This window comes from Salvelinus fontinalis, chromosome 2, assembly GCF_029448725.1.
Source record: "Salvelinus fontinalis isolate EN_2023a chromosome 2, ASM2944872v1, whole genome shotgun sequence".
Taxonomy (NCBI): Eukaryota; Metazoa; Chordata; class Actinopteri; order Salmoniformes; family Salmonidae; genus Salvelinus; species Salvelinus fontinalis.
Genome location: NC_074666.1, coordinates 81,934,678 through 81,948,966, shown reverse-complemented (window position 1 = coordinate 81,948,966; position 14,289 = coordinate 81,934,678). Strand labels below are relative to the sequence as shown.

The window sequence follows — 14,289 nt, the reverse complement described above, 5'->3', positions numbered from 1 at the left end:
CACACTTATAAGGCTCGTTCTGTATAAGACACACATTGATTAATTACTTTCACAATGCTTCTCTGTTGCCTCAGTGAAAATCACACATCACAATCTTCAAGTCGAGAGGCTGGCTGAGTATAGGAGTTAAGAGGGATTATTCGGGCATAACTCTCTAATGAGGGCACTGAAAGTTTAATTAGATTAGATTTACATAAGAAGAGTTAAATGATATTGCCCATATGTTTCGTTTGGGTGTAATTATGGTGGCAGGTTCTGGAGATGTATGGGTGATAGGAAAGCAGAAATTTCAATGTTGGCTTTTTTGCTTAAATTGAAAACAAGCAGGAATTAATACATTTGGAGAATTTCATATTAGATATTCTGTTTTTAAATTGCTCTTGAATGTCTCTTGATGATAGTTATTCCTCATGATGTATCACAATCTATTTCATAATTGCGCAGGGAGAAACATAAAGGAGAGGACATATTTAGGCTATTCCTCACTCCAGAACAAATTGAAAATTATTACCGATATTGCGCATACTTTTCAATTACCTTGTAATAACACTCTATTTGTTGATTTAGCCAATGACCGTTTCAACGACCCGCCTATTGGGTCTCTCTTTGTGCCATGGGTGGAGACTCCACGAAATTGACGTTGTCACTGAACCGTTGCTCAACACATTCCCGACTTGCTTGGAACGGAGGGCTCCAGAACGAGCAGGCGAACACCGGGTTTAAGAAAAGTTTATACTCGGAGTGCTGCGCGCAAGAAGGTCCTGAAACCGGCGATTTAATTGCGGAAGGTAACCAACCTGACAACACATTGGCGTTCTGGGGCGTCGCTTCAGTCGCATGCTGTAACCTAGTGGAGTTTATTTGAGATAATGTCATGTTTTGTAGTGTTCGGAAAGCGAATGTTCTCTGTTCCGATCAAAGATATTCGAGCAACAGTGTTTTCTCCAACAAGATGCTGTGATGTGTTGTGAATAGCTATTGATCAGATGTAGTTTATAGCATTATTAATACCACGTGACATTCCTTGCCAGCTACTGAGACTGATTATGCTCCCTCTGTGTCGTGTTTGTCTGGCATCTTTTATTGTGTCCGTGAATGTAGCCAGCCAACCTTCCTGACATTCATTCCTATGATACATAGCAGATGAGCGTTTCAGTCTTACCAGATGTGGTACATTTTGTTTCGGTCGAATAGGCTACTCATTGAGCTATATAATTGTTACCAGAATTGTCTCACACTTCTGCAATATTGCTGTTGCTTTTGAATCGACATTCTTTGGCTGTGACACGGGTGTACGCAACAACCCATCGGTGTCGGTGCTAGGAGAAACTTGACTGTTTATTGATAGGAACTCCGGAATAACGGTGCATGCACCTCTATCTCCAAATAGGGATGCGTGCGAGTAGAATAACCTAGGCATGAATAGTTTGGTATAAGTAGCCTAGACTATTGTTTTAGCTCATTCTAAAACATGAAACTCACTCTGTTGTCAATTCACCAAATATTTGTGTGGTTATTGCAATATGCTCAGTCTTACCGTCTGCTACAGTTGTGTCCTCTCATGTGCGTTGTGCGTGGCTACCCTGACGATGCTGTCATGGTAATTAAAATGACAGTAGAAGTTATTTTGTAGTGGTGTTCGTTGTGAAAATCGATACGTGAGTGAGTCCCATAAGTGCCACACCTATATCAAATTCTCTCACACGGGGACTCATGGTGAGCGTCAGTCATGTTTCCTAATTGTAGACTAGGCTACGTGTAAAAGGGATTGTAGTACTTGGTGTTACGGAAAATCAATGTTTAACTTTCTGTTTCAGAGCCAGGGTTGCCAGGTCTTAATAACATTTCTAGCCCAATGACCCCTCAAAACCCGCACAAAAAGCCTGAAAACTAGCCCATTTATACAATAAATTATAGTTGCCACATTTATACAATAAATCCTTTTACCATAACGTTATTGAGCCATTTAAGAAGGGATATCGAAGTAAATTGTAACGACATTAGAAGAAAAATTCGGTTTTCATCAAAATAAGAATTATTGCAATTGTAATTAACGAATTCGATATGTTGCATGAAAAAAGATAGGTTGCCCTTGTTAAACTCGCCAGATCATTTTCCATCAATGGATGTAGATGTCACTTGTTTGACTGCTATGATTAAGCACAAGGGTGTATGGTATATGGCCAATATACCACGGCTAACAGGCTAACCTCACCGCCCGCGTTGCAAAATACATTTAGAAATCTATATTATTAAATTATTGCACCCACACTGCTCGCGCACGCCAACAAGTGTCTGCGTTGACAAGGGCTAAAATAGAAGTAAATTCTATTTGTGGCGCAGATCGCGCTGCAAGTCCTGCCTCTCCCATCTCCTCATTGGTTTATAGAAGCAGGTAACTACATGCCATCTCCTCATTGGGGTGACTGAAAGATGAACGAGGTCATTGGCGGTAATGCACCTAATTTATGAAAGTTGCCAATCGTAATATAAAGTGAAGAGAAGAAAAAGCCTAGGAGAGATGACTAGAAACAATTCGGTTGACCGTTTTATGTGTGGATTCATTTTCGGAGTAGAGGACCTTGTGCATTTCAGGTAAAATAACAACTCAATGTTTATATCCCAGGACAAATTAGCTAGCAACAGCAATCTAGCTAAATAGGACAAATTAGCTAGCAAGTGCAAGCTAGCCAGCTAAATTGTCATAAATGTTTAATGCTTTTCCACCAGTCCCCAAATTAATGTAATTGGTTCAGAGTTTGTTTTGATATTTTAACCTGCGTGTCGTGATCGCGTTTGGTGGAGGGGGACAAAATGTATTTATGCACGATGGAGCACGCGCGCAGCCCGTTTGGGTTCCGTGTAAGGGCTGTTCTTTAGCACGATGTGACACAGAGTGCCTGGACACAGCCTTTAGCCTACCATCAGTTATAAATGGCCCATTTACGAGATTGACTTGTTGTCATTTCAATAGGCATTGGCTACAGATAAAATCTGGGTTTATGATTGTAATTCAACTTTGCCATGGTTTGCTCAGATAGATGCAGCTAGCCTATCTCCCATGATAGGCCACGTCTTATTTCAGATAGTTTACAGTAACCATGATATAAGCAAGATGTAAATTGAACATTTTAGCAGCTTGCTTAGTTCAAATTAACATACTAATTTATTCAACATTAATAGCTTGGCGATTTCGAAGTAAGAAGTGCTTGTGTTTCCCAATAGCCTGCTGGAATAGGCTACTGAGGATGGGGTCATAATTTCAATCACTGAATTAAATACTAATAATATGTATATGAACTGAACTACATGTCAACAACAGCCAGTATTCTTTTTAACCTGTAGCCTAATCTGACTGACTGTTACAGTCAATATAATGCGTTCTAACAACTGATCGGCAATCGCGATAGAGCTTTTATAACTTCCAAGTTAATGAACTAAACATGGCCATTTAATAATTGCATAATAACACAAGGTTACAAAAACAATACACTGAAGCTATATGCTATTTATTAAATATGTTTGCCAGCTCCAGGTAGGCTACACAAGTGACACAAATGGATTTGCAATGGGAGCCTACAGTAGCCTACAATGGCATATAAATTAATAGGCTACTTGATGGCCAACAGATGCAAATGTATCATTCTCCACATTTAATGTCAGTTTCATTGAGGATTTTTCCCCATAACAGAAGCACACCAGGGAGTTCCATAACTTCCACTTCAAATTTCCACTTGCGCATAATGACAAGTTAAAGAGCCTACCTAGAGCTGGTAAAAAGTTGTCACAATGTGCAGGTGTGCTGCTGTTTCCTCTCACTCACATGACTCAGCCAATAGTGGACTAAGCGGCATACTGCAGTGCTCTCTCAACACACACACACCCCTGCTTCATTGCCTGATAGTCAGCAGCAGCAGGTCACAATGAATAGATTTGTATTTTTTGAAGAGAAATGCCATGGCGGCCACCGTGCATGTAGTAGTAGCTCAAAATCCTGGAAACTACGACCAATACATTTTCACCCCCGACAGGGTTTTCAAAGTAGCCCAATTTGCGGGAATATTACGGACTTGGCAACCCTGTTCGGAGCATATTGGGTGAATGGAATTGGATAGGATTTTTAGTGTATTCTGAAAACGTAACCTGGTCTAAGATAATTTCATATTATTCTGTATGTAAATCCAATACTCTCCATTTAGTTTGATGTGTTACGTTTCGTATGGTATGTTACAAATGTTACTAATTACAATTCGTATTATATGTTACGAATTTGCAAAATGTACAATATGTTAAGAATTAGCAAAACATACGATATGTTACGAATTCTAGCTAGGTGGCTAACTTTAGATAGCTGGCTAACGTGGACTAGGCTAGGGATTAGTGTTAGGGGTTAGGGTTAAGGTTAGGGTTCAGTTTAGGAGTTAGGTTAAGGGGTTAATTAAGGTTAGCGTTGAAACTAATTCCTTTGGAGTTTTTCAATACATTTTATTATTTGTAGAGACTTAGGTAAATACCTGTAGTCAACTTGTGCAATACCTTGGGAGATAAAGCAGACTGCGTACTTCATTTCACCTGCCACATTATTTTACATTATGAAGCTTACGTAGTTCCCCAGAACAGTTGAGCCAGTCACGTGTTCGTTTGTAAATAGCACCAGGGGAGAAAGCGGAAGCAGGTGAGTCAAGCTGTGTATTGAATGGGCCGCGTTTAATAATGAAAGTCAAGTGGTTTTTTCTCTCTTCAATAGAGTGATCAGGGACTTGCAGCTGTAGTTTTCCTTCACAGAAAATACATTAGTGCAACACATTTGGCGGAAAATAGCTTCATTTTTCATCACATGGCAACAGAAGTGCAACACTATTTGGCTGGCAGGCACACAAGTAAATGAGCTTACAAAGAAAAAGCAATTTTTTTGTTGCAAAATCGATGCATAGCCATCATATTTCTAATGTGTATCATAGAAAGAATGTAGCCAGCTACATTTCCTAATGTTTTGCTGAAAGATAATCTTGCATTTAACCGAGAAAGGTTGTCTGGCTACACTGCGAAAGTAGCTACAGGTCAGTCATAGCGCTGTCTGCTGATAGAATGCCTGTTCGTGAATTCTCATCCGAGTGGAGAAGGGCAACTGAAGCAGAAAATTAGTCTGATGCCGAACAGAAATTACAATAAGAAGCATTTTACGCCTGCATTTACAAAACCCCGCAAAATATGCAGTTTAAAAATCTGTGTGAAAAACGCAGAATTTTGCGTGAACCCAAACCCTATATCTAACGTGCTAGTTCATCTAAGTTTCAGAAGTCAAATCCATTTGGATTATTTATTTCTACAGCTGCCACTATCTTGATTTTCTTACGTTTTTTTTCTCCTCTTCGTTCTCGGCCCATCTTCTCCTCCCCATCTTCTCTGAGCAGAGCAGGGAGGCCCGTTGCCCTAGAGACTCCAGATTCCACAAAGACACAGGGTGAACACATGCTGCCCCAGAGCCAGTACTGTTCTTCCTTCAGACAAGCATACGTCAAAACATTGTTAATTTGCACGTCTCTCATTCACATTCGCTTTTAAATGTCCAAACTCACCAAAAATTACATTCGGTAGCTCCTACCTATATATGTATAACTTTATGAGCTGGATTGCCTGTCTTTGCAATTTGTTTATTTTCGTTTGTGCTCGTTAGCATATTTAGCGATCAGCCTCCATGGAAATTCACTATTATTTGTGCTAATTTTGTTAGCATTCTGGTAATAGATGCCCAATAGGCTTGTTTTTTTGTGGGGGGGAGCTCCCTTGTGTACTAAGCCGGTAATACCATATATATCCCAGTATAAGAGAAGGACAGTATGACGCTATGATAATTTGGATACCGCCCAAACCTAGGTTAGGGGAAGGGTTAGCTACAAGGGTTAAGTTTAGGGTTAGGGGAAGGGTTAGCGAACATGCTAAGTAGTTGCAAAGTAGCTAAAAAGTACTAAGTAGTTGAAAAGTTGCTAATTAGCTAAAATGCTAAAGTTGTCCATGATGAGATTCAAACTCGCAAACTTTAGCTTGTTAGACATTTGCATTATACACCCACCCACCCTGGCCAACCACCCTTTTCCATCTGTTTTATGTAACCATACCAAACATATATATTTTTTTTTAAACATCCCGGATTTTTTAATACATTTTTTTACCTTTATTTAACTAGGAAAGTCAGTTAAGAACAAATTCTTATTTACAATGACAGCCTACAGGGGAACAGTGGGTTAACTGCCTTGTTCAGGGAGAAAACGACAGACTTTTACATTGTCAGCTCGGGATTCAATCCAGCAACCTTCGGTTACTGGCTCAACGCTCTAACCACTAGGCTACATGCCAATTTTCATTTACTAAGTTACATCTAGTCTATGAGAACAGGCTGGAAAACGAGTTGCTAAAAGAGCTTGTGACAGTGGATGCTCTGCTTTGCTGTCTACAAGCCCCCGTCAAGCACCTATCAACTGCCACCGCTCACTCCATCTCGCGCGGAGCTGCTACGGCCACTTTAGTCGTTAATAATTATCCCCTTGTGAAAATAGGCTATGGTCATTTTCTTGTCCAAATGCTGTAAAATTGCCGTCATTCAGTTGCTCATTCAGCAGCTCTCGGTTCCCCCCTCATATTATGCCTGTGATATATAGGCTACACCATTTTCCCCTCTCCAAATAGCTTTTTTCTTCTCCCCATAGACATTTCCATGTGGCAAACTATTCCTCTTCTTTGAATTACTATCATAATGGTTTTCCTCCCTTCCCCCCTTATTACATCTTCACGTGCATCTTGGTCGGCAGTAGCCTTTGAAGCCAGGTTGCTATGGGTGCTAATGAAATCTCATTTCTAACTGGTTGGTTGGCAACTGACGTCAAACTTGGGCAGATCTCAACACCCATGATAGTTTTCAGGTTATCAGGTGAATCCAGTCGTCCGTATTTCAATACCTAGATGGCTGAATGCTTATGTGAAGTGTCAAATATAACCTACCACATCACAAGATGGATTGTAGCCTAGTTATCTAGGGACAACCTGTGCCAACTGAAGCCCGGAGACAGGTTTTACCCAGGTGACTGACATAATGTGTTTGTCAGGTGGAAAATTGTACCAACTGGAAGTTCAAACGTAAAGCTTTTAAAGCAGTGGCTGCATCTTGTTGCATAAGCTATTCCTTCCATCTTCCTATTTCCCTCCACTTTGCTAATCAAGGCTTAATTTACTGGGAAACTATCAGAAACATGCCTATAGCCCCATCTTGCCCTCTATTAAGTGGAGTTTCATTTTGCCTTCCGCCATTTCAGTGTAAAATGCAGCCAGAGTCTGTGTACAGCCTTGATCAGTGGTTACCAAACTGCTTACAGCACTTTTACAGTTGCCTTGCAGTGTTTGTTGACACTGTTGTTGAAACTGGCCATCAAAATCACTTCTCTTCAGAGGGGTGTGGCGTCTTGCCCATGTGCCAGAGACCAGGAGGACGTACTGCCAGGGCCCCGGGTTCACACAGGTCCACAGGGACTGTCAGGGGATAAAGTTATAATAAGGTATTTGAGTGGGCAGGAGTATGTGTGTGTGTGTGTGTGTGTGGGGGGGGGGGGGGGGTTCTTCTATCCTTGCGGGGACTTTGGAGAATTTTAACAAGTTAACTTCTCCCCATTTCCCACGTTCCCATGAAGACAATGGTTATTTTAAGCTTAGGGGTTAGGTTTAGGGTTACAATTAGGGTAAGGGGTTAGTGGTTAGGGTTAGGAGTTAGGTTTATGGTTTGGGTTAGGATTACGGGTTAAGGTTAGGGTTAGATTTAGGGTTAGGAGTTAGGTTTAGCTTTATGGTTTTGGTTAGGATTACGGGTTACGGTTAGGGTTAGGGGTCAAGAAAAATAGGATGTAAATACATTTTAGGTCCCCATGAGGATAGAAGAACTAAACGTGTGTGTGTCCGTTTGTCCGTCCGTCTGACGTGTTGGTAGTTCGTCTCGTGTTGGGGGTTTAGTATGTTAATTAGTACTCTAATTATACTAGTAAACACAAGATGTTGTCACATCCATGTGTGGTATCTGCAGGTTTGGCTGGTGTGTGTGTCTGTTGTACGTACGTGCTTAAAGGTGGGTGAGTGTGGCGCCAAGTGTGTACTAGCTACATCTGTGGATTTGGTGTGACTGAGTATTTGTGTGGGTGTGATCTCTGGCCTGGGTGTGTACAAGTGGTAAATCTGTGGGTTATGCAAAAGGGTTTGTTTGATACAAGGCTTCTTCATTACTAGAGACCTGTGATATGTGGTTGGATGGTGGGAATAGCATGCTCCTCTCCCCTTCACTTAATCTCTCCCTGCAACATACACTTGGCATGACCAAGTGTTATGCTGCCTCAAAATGGGCTTTATTTTCAATGCGACGCTTTGTGGGAGAATGATCTTAGGCCTCAATCAATGGACTCTTCTTTCATTTCTCCAATAGCTGTTGGGGTCTTCTGATGGTGGAATAGCATCAAAGCAATGGGCGGGTGTCACGCCCTGACCATAGATTGCTTTGTATGTTTCTATGTTTTGTTTGGTCAGGGTGTGATGTGGGTGGGCATTCTATGTTTTATGTCTAGGTTGTCTATTTCTGTGTTTGGCCTAGTATGGTTCCCAATCGGAGGCAGGCGTCAGTCGTTGTCTCTGATTGGGAGCCATATTTAGGTAGCCTGTTTTTCTTTGTGTTTTGTGGGTGGTTGTTTCCTGCATCCTGTGTTAGTGTTTTCACCATACGGGACTGTTTCGGGTTTGTTTGTACTTTTGTTATTTCGTTCAATGTTCTGTTTGATTCATTAAAAATATCAATATGGACACTTACCACGCTGCGTATTGGTCCGATCCTTGCTACTCCTCGTCAGACGAAGAGGACGAAACCCGTTACAGCGGGGGGCTTCAGGTACTGTAAACCAGATGGCTATTGTCAACAACATCCCTCAAAGGTCAAGGAAGATTCACTAGGTCAGGTTCAAAGTTAAACTCAACGAGAAACAACGCCATGGCCTCCAATTTAATAAAAAAAACATCCCAATTACAAAACAAACTCATCAAAGCGAAGATAACGTCCGTATGAGCACAGCTTTAGCCGTGTAAGTGCAGCTCTGTAATGGTCCTTAGGGTATTGTTCAATTTAAGGATCACTTTGCCTTTAAAGCGGCTGAATGTCAGGAGCATACTAATTGCATCAAATGGGAAGCAAAGGCACAGTGTGAGACGAGTCCTGCCATGCGCCTCAGTGCCAGAACTGAAAGACTATACTTAATCAACGGGAAAAATACATTGCAGACACTTTTAAGGTAAGCCGCCATTCAAGATGAAAACGAAGGCCCCTTCCTCTTATGGTACCTCTGAAATCATGAGCCCAGATTTAAAGGGACTATGTCAGTGGTTGCCATGGAGAATTTCAGCACATTCCAGCCGCAGGTGTGAGTGAATGTGATTGAAATTGGACCACTCAGAATTGCTTAGAAGTGAATCCCTTCAAACAAATTCACACACACAGCCCCTCCTTCTCTCCCCTCCTTTCACTCTCTACCTTACCTACACACATCCCAACCATCCATCCAACTGCTGCCAGCAGTGTAAGAACTCTAGCCAACATGATCTTTCTGTTTCCTTCGCCCATATCATCAGGGAAAACCTGCAGACGGAGCCTGACACGCTAAAGGCGCTTCCCCTGTGGAGCCTTTCTGCTTATCCCCTACCAGCTGCTCACGTCGCGATATCGCCCACTCCCTTCTCCCCCCACCCCCTATTCTTCACACTCCCCTCAGCAAAGCTTCAGGAATATTGCAGCCCCACTACTGCCTGCCAACACGCCCCCCCCCCCCCCCCCCACCCAAGTCCTCATCTCCCTTGACAAGCCCCCAAACTCTCCATGATTCATCTGTGGAGTGTGTCAATTCTCTCCCTGAGTGAAGCGGGTGTAATCGTGAGCGGCAGATTCATGACAGTGTCGGTTTAATAAGTGTCCTCTCGTCGTCAGGTTTGGACCATGACAGTGACAGTATGATAGGTGTTACGGTTGGTGTAAGTGGTGGTGAAAAGGAAACTGGGTTGTGTGTATGTGAGTGGAGAGTGCTTTGCTTTGCCTGGAAGATGAGGTTTATAATAGACCGGGTCTGTTAAATATGCTGGGCTAACCGTCAGGGGTGTTGGGCGAAGGTTTGATGTTTCGCAGGGCTCAGGCTGACAGCAGTGTCTGGTCTTTTCAGAGGAGACTGGTTTGAGGCAGTCAGCCTAGGTAATCTCATTCCCCCACCATAGTGGAAGTCCATACTCTCTCTTTGTCTCTCGTTCACGCTCTCTATGTCTCTCTCTCTCTTTCTCACTCCATCTCTCCCTTCCAACCCATCCCTCACCATGCTGGAAGTGCCTACCCTCTTTTTCTTTCTTTTTCTCCCTCACACATTCTCTCCAGCTCTCTCCCTCCTCCAACCCTGCTGCTTGTACTCTATCTGTCAGGGACCTGTGAGAGAGATGGCAGGTTACACCTGGAACAGCTAGTCCTATAGTCTCCCACTGAGAATGAGGTCTGCTCTGGTCCTCTTCCATGCACGCAGTGTGTGTGTGTGTGTGTGTGTGTGTGTGTGTGTGTGTGTGTGTGTGTGTGTGTGTGTGTGTGTGTGTGTGTGTGTGTGTGTGTGTGTGTGTGTGTGTGTGTGTGTGTGTGTGTGTGTGTGTGTGTGTGTGTGTGTGTGTGTGTGCGTGTGTGGCCTTGTCTGTAGAGGGCACACATTTGAGGGCACACATTTGAGGGCACACATTTGTGTGGGTGTATGTGCTCTGCATGCCTGTTATTATATGTGCATGTATTTTACAATGCATTTGTGTTTGTGTATGTGCTGATCAGTGACAGACCTGGCAGTGGATACTGGATATGACCACTGTTGTCAAAAGCAGGTGTATTATCCCTATGGTTATGTAAGGCCTAATTATTATACAACCTGTCAGTTTGGTGTATTTCTCTACATCCCTCCGACCAGGATTTCTCCCCCGTGCTCTGAGCAGTATTGTCCCACATCTACTGTTGTCTGAACACTACACTACACTGCCCTCGATAGTCTGACCCAAATACTCTATGTATTCAAAGCGACACTGTTGTTCAAATACCTTGTAGAACATTCTAGTGCTTTGCATAACCACTTAACTATGTACTTTATACACCAAACCTAGGTCTTTTTGCAATAGTCTGAACACTGATATTTTAAACATTGTTTTGCATATAGTTGAAACACTATACAAACACTATACACAGTGATTTAAAGAGTGACTGAACGCACCGATTCTGCATGTTTTTCTGTTGCTCATTAAGATTTTAGTCTTGGGGGTGTGGTTCGATATGGCAGTTATTTTAGTTTGCCCCTCATTGGACACCATAGGAACAAAGCCAGTATCACTTCCTCAAAATAGTCAGAATGATTCTAAGATAACTTAAGAAGTCTGTAATTCATTTTGATGTTTTTGCAGAGGAGCTTTTAGTTAGCAATTGCAGCTGTACGATTGGATAGACCACAATCACCGCAACTGTTTATCCCATGGTAGTCAGCAAGTGGGTATTGTCGAAATCAAAACCCATCCCTTAAGTAAGTCATGACTAACTCATGTACACAAATCTCACAAAACTCACGAAACTCTCCTTTGGATTATACTGACTTTATGACAAAAATGTAACTACTTGCACTTTCTCGTCAATTTTGGCATTGGAATAAATGTTTCTGACTAATATCGATGTCACATATGTCATTTTCAACTAGAGATGTTGCGTTTTTGAGTTGAGTTCTGCTTTAAAGAGTGTTCTACATAGTAGTCGTAAGAGTTAACTGTACCCTTTATTCTGAATACTACAAGGTAGTTCTAGTGCGAAGACTTCACCCAGCATCATACTGAAGGCATGACACTCTTGACACTCAACTTGACATCTTGCAGCAGTCAAAACACTGCTACTACTCGCGCGAGTCAAAACAACACCAAAAGATTTATAAAGAAATACATGCAGTAGTGAGAATGCTGCTTTGCACACATATTCTGGACTCACACACCATCAAATGGCACCTTAACAAGAGTAATCTTCAAATAATCTTTAAAGGAGAGAAGTGGTTGATTATTTCAGCCTCTGTATTTATGACACAATTTACTGAGCCAATTCCCTCCCCCTGTTCCTAAGAATGCTTTTCAATTTATTTCTTGACTTCCCCTCCACCTTTCCTCCTTTGTGTTTACATATTGATTGTTTTGACATAAGCCTTCATTTATTTGAATTGTAGGGGATGGCAACCTAATTGAATTGGCACATTGTGGTGTAATGACGGTGGTAGCTCAAGGTACAGAACAACGAGGCGCTCTCGTCAACGTGCATCGATTGGAACGGTGAAAAAATTTGAACTGAGTCATCCGAAATGGCTCGCAAACAATCCACTTTAGCCTCGAATGACCACATCCGTTTCTACACATGCTATGTCAATGGGTACGTCTCCCCCGCTTGTTGCATCCCCGCTTGGTTTCTTCCTTCTCAGCTCTGGGCAGTATGATCTGTTAAGTTTCGCAGGGCTTAACGGTCCCCTGTCTCTCAATTCAATTCAAGGGGATTTATTGGCATGGGAAACATATGTTAACGTTGCCAAAGCAAGTGAAGTAGATAATATACAAAAGTGAAATGAACAATAAAAATGAACAGTAAACATTGCACTCACAGAAGTTCCAAAATAATAAAGACATTACAAATGTCATATTATGTATATATACAGTGTTGTAACGATGTACAAATGGTTAAAGTACAAAAGGGAAAATAAATAAACATAGATATGGGTTGTATTTACAATGGTGTTTGTTCTTCACTGGTTGACCTTTTCTTGTGGCAACAGGTCACAAATCCTGCTGCTGTGATGGCACACTGTGGTATTTCACCCAGTACATATGGGAGTTGATCAAAATCGGGTTTGTTTTTGAATTCTTTGTGGATCTTTGTAGTCTGAGGAAAGTATCTGTCTCTAATATGGTTATACAATGGGCAGTAGGTTAGGAAGTGCAGCTCAGTTTCCACCTTATTTTGTGGGCAGTGTGCACATAGCCTGTCTTCTCTTAAGAGCCAGGTTTCCCTATGGCGGCCTTTCTCAATAGCAAGGCTATGCTCACTGAGTCTGTACATAGTCAAAGCTTTCCTTAAGTTTGGGTCAGTCACAGTGGTCAGGTATTCTGCCACTGTGTACTCTCTGTTTAGGGCCAAATAGCATTCTAGTTTGCTCTGTTTTTTTGTTATTTTTTTCCAATGTGTCAAGTAATTCTCTTTTTGTTTTCTCATGATTTGGTTGGGTGTAATTGTGTTGCTGTCCTGGGGCTCTGTGTGGTGTGTTTGGGTTTGTGAACAGAGCCCCAGGACCAGCTTGCTTAGGGGACTCTTCTCCAGGTTCATCTCTCTGTAGGTGATGGCTTTGTTAAGGAAGGTTTGCGAATCGCTTCCTTTTAGGTGGTTGTAGAATTTATGGCTCTTTTCTGGATTTTGATAATTAGCGGATATCGGCCTAATTCTGCTCTGCATGCATTATTTGTTCTACGTTGTACATGGAGGATATTGTTGCAGAATTCTGCATGCGGAGTCTCAATTTGGTGTTTGTCCCATTTTGTGAATTCTTGGTTGGTGAGCGGAATCCAGACCTCACAAACATAAAGGGCAATGGGTTCTATAACTGATTCAAGTATTTTTTAGCCAGATCCTAATTGGTATGTCGAATTTTATGTTCCTTTTGATGGCATGGAATGCCTTTCTTGCCTTGTCTCTGAGATCGTTCACAGCTTTGGGGAAGTTACCTGTGGTGCTGATGTTTAGGCCAAGGTATGTATAGTCTTTTGTGTGCTCTAGGGCATTGGTGTCTAGATGGAATTTGTATTTGTAATCCTGGCGACTGGACCTTTTTTGGAACACCATTATTTTGGTCTTTCTGAGATTTACTGTCAGGGCCCAGGTCTGGCAGAAACTGTGCAGAAGATCTAGGTGCTGCTGTAGGCCCTCCTTGGTTGGTGACAGAAGCACCAGATAGATCATCAGCAAACAGTAGACATTTGACTTCAGATTCTAGTCGGGTGAGGCCGGGTGCTGCAGATTGTTCTAGTTTCCTTGCCAATTCACTGATATATATGCTGAAGAGGGTGGGGCTTAAGCTGCATCCCTGTCTCACCCCACGGCTCTGTGGGAAGAAATGTGTGTGTTTTATGCCTATTTTAACCGCACACTTGTTGTTTGTGTACATGGATCTTATAATGTCGCATGTTTTT

The 14,289-nt window shown here is 42.1% G+C and overlaps 1 protein-coding gene across 3 annotated transcripts in view; it reads left to right on the top strand.

Annotated features, from left to right (window-relative positions):
* Positions 1-621: 621 nt before the first annotated feature.
* LOC129828833 (junction plakoglobin-like) overlaps positions 622-14,289 on the top strand; it is a 65,338-nt gene continuing 51,670 nt past the window's right edge. For 2 of the 3 annotated variants that reach the window (XM_055890076.1, XM_055890083.1), the window contains exon 1: positions 622-788. The gene's annotated coding sequence lies outside the window, so the exon portion shown is untranslated. Of the gene's footprint in view, positions 789-2,408; positions 2,596-14,289 lie in introns of those variants that run through there. The other variant, XM_055890100.1, reaches the window with a different exon arrangement.